The following is a 9,285-nucleotide window of genomic DNA, read 5'->3' as shown; positions in this document are numbered from 1 at the left end:
GCAGAACCAGAATCGGAACCCAGGTCGCCTGCCTCCCAGCCTGGGGCCTTTCACTCTGTTAATATCTTAGCAGAGCTACTTGGATGTACTGAAAGAACCAGGCTATTTTAAATACTGCTGTCCACCCCCAAAGTCCTCTTGCAATAAATCAATGGAGAATAGGCAAAATCATGTTTCAGAATATTTGGTACAGTATAACTGCTCGCAATGAACAAGTGAACGCTCTTAAATGCAAATGTTACAGTGAAGAGATGTGTCAGAGATATAGCTGACCCTTGAACAACACAGGTTTAACCACGCAAGTCCACTTATACATGGATATTTTTTTCAATAGTAAATACTATCATACTACATCATCTTCCCTTGGTTAAATCCAGCGGTGTGGATACAGAGAAACCATTTACACCAGGGCCGACTGTAAATTATAGGCAGATTTTCGACTGCATGGAGGATCAGTGCCTCCAACCCCCAAATTGTTCAAGAGCCAACTGTCCTAGTTTCAAGGGGAAATTGGGTTTTGTGATGGGTGCGAGTTTTAAGCGGTGCGATGAAGGGGTTTTGGAGCAATCCGCTCTGTGTGATCTGTCACTGGGCTTGCAGCCTCCTTTGGAGACAGCTGCAAAAGTGTAATTCTGGACTTCCCTGGTGGTGCAGTGATTAAGAATCTGCCTGCCAATGCAGGGGACACAGGTTTGAGCCCTGGTCTGGGAAGATCCCACGTGCCAGGGAGCAACTAAACCTGTGCGCCACAGCTACTGAGTCTGTGCTCTGGAGCCTGCGAGCCACAACCACTGAGCCCATGTGCCACAGCTATTGAAGCCCACCAGCCTAAAGCCCGTGCCCTGAAACAAGAGAAGCCACCACCATGAGAAGCCCATGCACTGCAATGAAGAGCAGCCCCCACTCTCCACAACTAGAGAAAGCCTGTGCACAGCAACGAAGACCCAATGCAGCCCAAAATAAATAAATAAATAATAAAATAAATCTTAAAAAAGCCCCTGTAATTCTGCCATCTTTCATGAATGTGAGGCCCAAACCCAAACTTCTCGATGTCTCCAGGCAATGTGATCCCTGGATGGAAGAGTCTGGGTCTTGCCTCCTGTGGCTGGTGGGGACCCAACAGGGGCTTCTGGGAAGCTCCCTGCACAATGTAAGAGTGACCTCGGCTGACCTTCAGGAGCCTTTGCTATGGGTCAGGTGTACTCTTGAGTGTTTCCCCTGTAACCGTCACAACAGGAGGTGTTGTTACTGATGAGGAAACCGAGGGGTTGAGAGCTACAGAGAAGGGCATCACCCCCCATTGCAGGGGTCATGGTGGGGTGAGGACTTGGACCCACCTCTCTCTTACCCAAGAGTCACCCCATGAGTCTTCACAAGGAGGGGAGAGGGAAACACAGCTCACTGAGCTGCAGTCTGAGCCACGGAAGGCGGGCAGAGGGCAGCTCCCCATCCTAGAGCCCAGAAGCCGACAGGTAGTAAGGAATCTGCTGGCTATGATATTGGCCTTAAAAATACGCCCCCCACCAACTTTCTCCCAGAACAATTGCCCTGGGATGCAGGGTCCTGGGGCTAAACTAAAACTGAGGCATAGGGAGTGGAGCAGGCAGAGAATTGGTACCAGGAGCAGCCCCAGGCTCCCTCAATGGTGGTGTGATTGGTGAGACCATCAGTCTTGTTAGTGTGACCAATTCAGTACTGATGACCAGGGGCTTTTTCCGTGTTGTTAGTATTCTAACATAATCACTATTGGAAACATCCGTTGTTGAACACAGCGCTGTGTGCCATAGCTTTGCTTGATTGGTTTCTATTAATTTCATCCATAAATTATGCATAAAAATGGATGCAGAAGCAAAGAGGAATGTGGCAGGAGGTGGGAGGCAGTGACCCAGACACAGCCCTGGTGAGTTGCAGAAATTCAGTACATGCTCCTGTTGGCTGATGGCTTTCCCTTTAGTTATATTTTCCTCTCAGCTCAAGAGTGATAAAAATCACAGAGAATTAGTGATGCATGAGTCCAGGAAAGACCAGGTCCCAGAAGGCTATTTCCCCAAACTGCACTGTGCTTCCCCCCCAATGCTGGGTCCTGAGCCGCATGGGGAGGGCCCCTCCCTGTTGTGATACCTGAGCCCCATCCCAGGTGAGCTCTGAGCCGCAAGCAACCCACTCAGTATCTCAGCTCATCCTCAGGATGCTGCTGGGAGGGACCAGTCAGCTCCACAGAATCAGCCACAGACACTTCCTTCCCACTGGTCAAGGTCAGAGACTGGGCTCCCTGCCTGGGTGATGCTAACCTCTGCTGTGCCCTTCAGCCTGCAGACCCGGCCATGACTCAGGACACAGCCCCCTTCGTTCAGGGAGCTGCCTTATTTGCACTTCCAAGTTCTTATCCCATTCACTTCTCCTCCACCACCTGCTCTGACCCCTTCAGCCTGTGAAGTCCGAGTAATCAGGACCCCTTGGGGTTTTGTAGTTCATTTCTGGAAGAAATTCAGCACAGAGCAAGAGCTGTGGGCCACGTGCAAAACCAAAGCACCCATTAGACAGCATGTTATGGGAAACTAGGTTTATGGCATCTTCCTCAACTCTATAGGGAGCTTATTTATTTATTTATTTATTGGGTACCTTTGTACAATTGATGAGCATACATTGACGCATCCTAATCACCAAGGGTCTGTAGGGAACTTCTTTAGACTGTGATGGAGTAACAGCTGTGGGACATGAAACCTGGAGTGCCTTGGCTCTGACCCAGGAATGAACAGGGTCCTGTGGTCTGCACATTTCACCTTAGCGCTGCCCTTTCTATGTCGAAACTCACTGATGAATCTTTATGCTTCGAGTTGTGGGGCGACAGCCCAGGGGAGGATGAGGAGACAAATGCCTAGCCTGAGAGTCCCATCATGGGAAGCGTTCTGTCCTCTGGAATGAAACTGTTGTGTTTTGCTAATTATTAATAATAATGTTAACTAGCACTGAACAGGAAATCTGGTGCTGTCTGGGGAGCAAACTGTCTTTATTGCCATCAGAGCAGGGATTCTATTTGGTTTACTGCAAAGATCTACATCTATATATCTATTGACGTAGATATAAACATCTATGTCTACATAGATATATACATATATACACTTATTTATAGAGGAATAGATAGATAATTAGATATAATATACAGGTATATATATTGATATATATATGAACATATATAGGAGTATATATATATTAATGTAGACAGATAATAGGAATATATACTAGGTATATATACAGGAATATGTGTGTATCTATATTAGCGTACATACGTATACATGTATGATACACATGTGTATGTGTGATATAGGTCTCCCAGACACTGTGCATACCACATTATCCTAGAGAAGTTGTGACACGGCAGATGGGCACTCATGAGGATGAGTGATGGGTAAAGGGAACCTTGACCATCAGGCACCTTGACCAAGGGACCACAATCTAAGGTCCCTAGAGGAGCCTTAGTGAGCAAAGGCCACTGGAAATTCATCACAGTGATAGGGATGACGATTCTGTATCTGCTAATGAGTGTGGGAATTTCCCACCACCTGTCGGCAGACAAATAACATTTAGGAAGCTGATATATGATCAGCATTTACCGATCATCTAACACTTATACCGTTTTGCCCCAGACCGCATCCCTGCTGCTCTTAAAAATGAATGAGAGTGGCTGACCTGAAGTCTGATGTGGGAAGACGTGGGTGAGTGCTACAGCCAGCAATCTATCTGGTAAACAGCGTGAGGTCCTTTCACCAACCCTGTGTAGAAAAGAGCACTGTTTTCATTTAGAAAATGGGTTTAATAGGATTTTTCCTTATTACAAAGGATGTCCTCACACAAACAGATACAAACATTAAAATTGAACATTGTCATTGAAAAAGGATTTCAGTCTGGGACTTCCCTGGTGGTGCAGTGGTTAAGAACCCGCCTGCCAATGCAGGGGACACGGGTTCAATCCCTGGACCTGGAAGATCCCACATGCCGTGGAGCAACTAAGCCCATGCACCACAACTACTGAGCCCACGTGCAACAACTACTGAAGCCCATGTACCTAGAGCCCATGCTTCATAACAAGAGAAGCCATCACAATGAGAAGCCTATGCACTGCAACAAAGAGTAGACCCCCTTGCCACAACTAGAGAAAGCCCATGTGCAGCAACAAAGACCCAAAGCAGTGAATAAACAAATACATTTATTAGAAAAAAAATCAGAGTTGTGTCATTATATATTAAAAACAGGGTTTCAGTGGGAAAGTTCTAAAAATAAATATGAGATATGTTAAATTAAAATTAAACTGGAATTGGGACTTCCCTGGTGGTCCAGTGGTAAAGAATCCACCTTCCAGTTCAGGGGATGTGGGTTCCATCCCTGGTTGGTGAACTAAGATCCCACATGCACGGGGCAACTAAGCCTACATGTCACAAATACTGAGCTTGCATGCTTCAACTAGAGAGCCCAAGTGCAGCAAACTACAGAGCCCACGCACCCTGAAGCCCGCGAGCCACAACAGAGAAGAGAAAACCCGTGTGCCACAACTAGAGAGAAGCCTGTGCACCATAAGAAAGACAGCACATGCCTCTTCGAAGATTCTGTGTACCACACCTAAGACCTGACACAGCCAAAGATAAATCAATAAACAAATAAATAAATCTTAAAAAAATAAGATAAAATGTTAAAAAAATTAAACGTTAAAAAATAATAAATAAAAAAGATTAAACTGGAATCTAATATAAATAATTCAACTAGATGTGTCCCTACCTTCTCCCAGCACCCAGTTCAGAGATAACTATTGTTAGTATTTTAGCATGGATTATTTCAAGTCTTTATCTGGGCATTTTCGCAAGTACACGGGCCTGTAGAAAATGCAGATCATCCCCGTGTGCCTCTGTTGGCCTTGTTTTCACATCACATGCAGAGAGCATCCATCTGCGTTCCCCTCCATCAGATTCTTTGCACATGGTGTTAGGAACGGAATTGGTGTCCTCATTCATGGCCAATTATTGCTCCAGGCTCATTAACTTCTCCAGCTCTGCATTTCTCTGAGAGCCTGACATCAGGAGGTGTGTCTTTCCTCCCCGAGTCTTATCCCAGGGCAGGTAAGGGAGGACAGGTTTCTCTCTGGAGCAGGATGGTGGAGTCACCGCAGGGAGGATGCAAAGCACTCTCCAGGCCTGACTCTGGCCCAGCCAATCAGCTTCGTCTTCACTCCATCATCCATTTGCTCCCTCCTAGGGAAGAGCCTGCCACTGCACCAAATTCTGTAAGGAAGGCCTGGGTTAAACATCGGAGACCAAAGAGCCCAAGTCACCAAGCAGGTTGTAGAGAAATTAAAAAAAAAAAAAAAAAAAGGTTGCATATGCGCGCGTGTGCACCCACACACAGACACACGTTATAGGGAGGCTCGAGAGGTCCAGGATTCAAAGTTCTGGTTAGAAGGACGTGTGGACCATCTGTCACGTTTCCTTTTCTGTGGCGTGGTTGTATAACTTGTCCTTGTGGCGTCATGTATCACATTGCAATGAAAAATTAAAATGCGCTTTCAACGGCTGACTCCTGCCCAGCAAAGAAAAGCACAACATGTGGATTCTGTGTACCTGCAGCCACCTCGCCAGTAAAGGAAGAGTGGTTTTGCTAAAGACTCATGCGAATCAATTCTGAACTTTTTATTTTATGTTACTTTATTTTAAATTTTGGCCTCGCCGTCGGGCATGTGGATCTTAGTTCCCCAACCAGGGATCCCAGGAATGGAACGTATGTCCCTCTGCAGTGGAAGGGCGGAGTCTTAACCACTGGACCACCAGGGAAGTCCCAATTTGAACTTTTTAAAATGAAAAGCAAGCTATTTGGGGTCATGAATGAATCGAAAAATCATAAGAACGTTTTTAGGTTCTTAACCTTATCTTCTGCCTGGGGAGGGTTTTTATGATGCCACAGGCTCCCTGATCTCAAGGTCTCATTCATTGTGTGATGTCACCTGCCTGGTTCTGAGAGCCACTCGGGTTCCTGGCCTGGCCCTAAATGTGAGGGGACAATGAGGGTCACTTCCCTCAAAGTAAGGGGGTAAAAGCAACAGGGCTGTTCAAATGCATTAGGACCACAGCATCAGCCCCGGGACAGGTCAGATTTCATGACCTTAGCCTTGAGGTCTTTCCAATGTAATTAATTTCTATATGAAGTCATTCAGTGACGTGCAATAGGTAATTGAAACAAACTTTGGGGACTTCCCTGGTGGTCCAGTGGTTAGGACTCTGCCCTTCCATGGCAGGGAGCACAGGTTCGATCCCTGGTCGGGGAACTAAGATCCTGCATGCTGCACGGCAGGAAATAAAACAAAACAAAACAAACTTTGAATGAGTGTTGGCTCTGCCCTAGGCCCTGTATCCCCAGCACAGAGATGAATAAGGCTCCTTCTCTGTTTCCAAACTGCTTCCAGTCCAGGGAAAGCAGCGGCTACGTGGACAGAGAGCGTCTGAATGTGCAGATTCCACACTGTTTGCAAATCACCGCTGGCTTTACAAGTCCCTGGAATAAATGTATAACCTCCTCCGGAGAAGGGTGACCCACTGTCCTGACATTCCCATGATGGCAGGGTTTCCCAGGTCACAGGGATTTCAGTGCAAATGAAGAAATTTCCAGGCAAACAGGAATAAGTTTGACTCTATTCCTGAGGCTGTATTACGTTTCTAGTAATCTTTCCCGATAGGATTTGTAAGACTTATGGCCTGATCCGCCAGCCTCACTAAATCATCTTTGCTGCGAAACATTTTCCTTAGTCACAGCAGACTGTCAACCATGGGGCCAATGCCATTGGCTTTTCCTTTTGTCATTTGTCCTTCCTCATGATTAATTCCTCTTTCAACCAAGGAATCTATTACAGAAACAAATAATAAGAGAGACCTGTTATGTTGCTCTCTCTGTCCATTTTATTGTGAATTTTCCTCCCCTCTTTTTTCCCCAGTTCACATCCTCAGAGAGCCCGCATCGTGCGTGCTTTTGAGCAAAATCCTAATTATTGTTCCCAGGGCTTGCAAGCCTCTTTTCCCTCGTACATGGTGCCAAAAGGCTAATTTTCTGATTATTGTGTATTATTCCAGCACAAAAATGAGACAATTAGGTGAACACTGGCCGTGGCATGAACGACATTTAATTATTACTGGGATAAATTCCAGAACCACTTCGGAAACTATCACAGACATGGTGCAAAAGTGGATACACATTGAAGAGAAGAAAGAGAAACCCCCACTTCTGAATCTTAGCTGGAGAATACGGCTTTCTTACCCGTACTGTTCTCTTTATGTTGGGGTAAAAGTGTGGGCATAATCTTTCTTTAAACACAATGATATGGGTATTATAATAATTTAAATAATTGTTTTATTTTTATCTTTTTTTTTTATAAACTTATTTATTTATTTACTTTTTTGGCTGTGTTGGGTTTTTTTTTGTTGTGTGCGGGCTTTCTTTAATTGCAGTGAGTGGGGGCTACTCTTCGTTGTGGTGCGCGGGCTCCTCACTGCCGTGGCTTCTCTTGTTGTGGAGCAGGGGCTCCAGGCACGTCGGCTTCAGTAGTTGCAGCACATGGGCTCAATAGCTGTGGCTCACGGGCCCTAAAGCATAGGCTCAACAGCTGTGGCGCACAGGCCTAGTTGCTCCGTGGCATGTGGGATCCTCCCCGAGCAGGGATGGAACCCTTTTCCCCTGCATTGGCAGGCGGATTCCCAACCACTGCACCACCTAGGAAGTCCCTAAATAATTGTTTTAAATTTATTTATTTATTTATTTATTTATTTATTTATGTATTGGCTGCATTGAGTCATCGTTGCTGCACAGGGGCTTTCTCTAGTTGCGGTGAGTGGGGGCTACTCTTCATTGTGGTGCACGGGTTTCTCATTGCAGTGGCTTCTCTTGTTGCAGAGCACAGGCTCAATAGTTGTGGCTCACAGGCTCTAGAGCACAGGCTCAATAGTTGTGTGTGGTTCATGGGCTTAGTGGCTCCGCGGCATGTGGGATCTTCCTGGAACAGGGATTGAACCCACATCCCATGCATTGGCAGGTGGATTCTTAACCACTGCGCCACCAGGGAAGTCCTTAATAATTTAAATAATTGTCATAAGAGGTGACACCTGTGAAGCATCTTCCTTTGTGCTGGGAGTTTTTAAAATAGTTTAAGGTACAATAACCATACCTAATAAAAGTGCCACCTGCTGTTCAGCTGAGAGGACTCGGGTGAGAACTGACTATGGCAGAAGCATCTGGGCCCCTGGACAACCTCAGGGGGCCGTCACCGACCATATTAGACCTTGATATAAATGAGGAATAAACCTTTCCGGTGTTCTGCCATTAGCTTGAAGGGTTGTTTGTTATAGCCATTCATCTAGGTTGACTGAGATAAATATTATAGCCAATTTCTGGATGAGAAAATTGAAAATTGAATAGGGTGAAATTTATTGAACAAAAGAAATTTATTGATCAAAACTTACTACACACACACAGACACATATATATATATATAATAAGTGGAAGTGTTAGAATTTAAATTTAGGCTCACTTCATTCCAGAGTCCACATTCTACCAAAATTTGAATCTAGTTTCGATGCCAATGTGTGGCCTGTTTCATTTAATCTTTCACCTTTGGATTATGCTAGGGTTGCAGATTTGACCAGTAAAACTACGAGATGCTAAAGTAAATTTGAATTGCAGATAAACAATGTTTTTTAGTATAAGTATGTCCCATGCAATGTTTGGGACATACGTATACTGAAAACGCATTTGCCATTTATCTGAAATTGAAATTTTACTGTGTTACCCTGTACTGTATCTGACGCTTCTGGTACCATGTCCCATCAATTCTGGTTTCTATATCCCAGAAACTTGCTGAATCCAATATTTGGCAACATTCCTTCCCTGTGGGTGGAAGTGTTGCCAGAAGCCATGGAGCGGAAACACCAGCCTTCTGCAATTGTGTGCTGCTCTTCTCATCTCTCTCAAATCCTACTTTTGAGACCACACTGCCACGTGGCCTGTTTTGTTTTGTTTTGTTTCCTGCATGGCAAATCTGCCACATCTGCCTAGGGCAGGAAAGAGAGAAACGCCTTTGACTTTACTGTATCCATATTCTAAGTACTGTCAAAGAATTCCCTTTTGAAAACAATGCCCACTATAAACACTCAGATTTTGTTTTTATTATTTTAGATAAACATGATTCTTAGGCTGCCCATGAGTTCTGCTCTGTAAAGAGCCTAGTGAAGGCACTTTATTTGGTATTCCTTATAG

The 9,285-nt window shown here is 45.1% G+C and overlaps 1 non-coding gene across 1 annotated transcript; it reads left to right on the top strand.

Moving 5' to 3' along the window:
* Window positions 1-6,237: 6,237 nt before the first annotated feature.
* Window positions 6,238-6,310, top strand: TRNAG-UCC (transfer RNA glycine (anticodon UCC)). The gene has a single exon. It is a non-coding gene; the product is annotated as a tRNA-Gly (tRNA).
* Window positions 6,311-9,285: the final 2,975 nt, after the last annotated feature.

The sequence above is a fragment of the Hippopotamus amphibius genome, chromosome 8 (assembly GCF_030028045.1).
Source record: "Hippopotamus amphibius kiboko isolate mHipAmp2 chromosome 8, mHipAmp2.hap2, whole genome shotgun sequence".
Taxonomy (NCBI): Eukaryota; Metazoa; Chordata; class Mammalia; order Artiodactyla; family Hippopotamidae; genus Hippopotamus; species Hippopotamus amphibius.
This window is presented reverse-complemented; position numbering and strand designations above follow the sequence as displayed.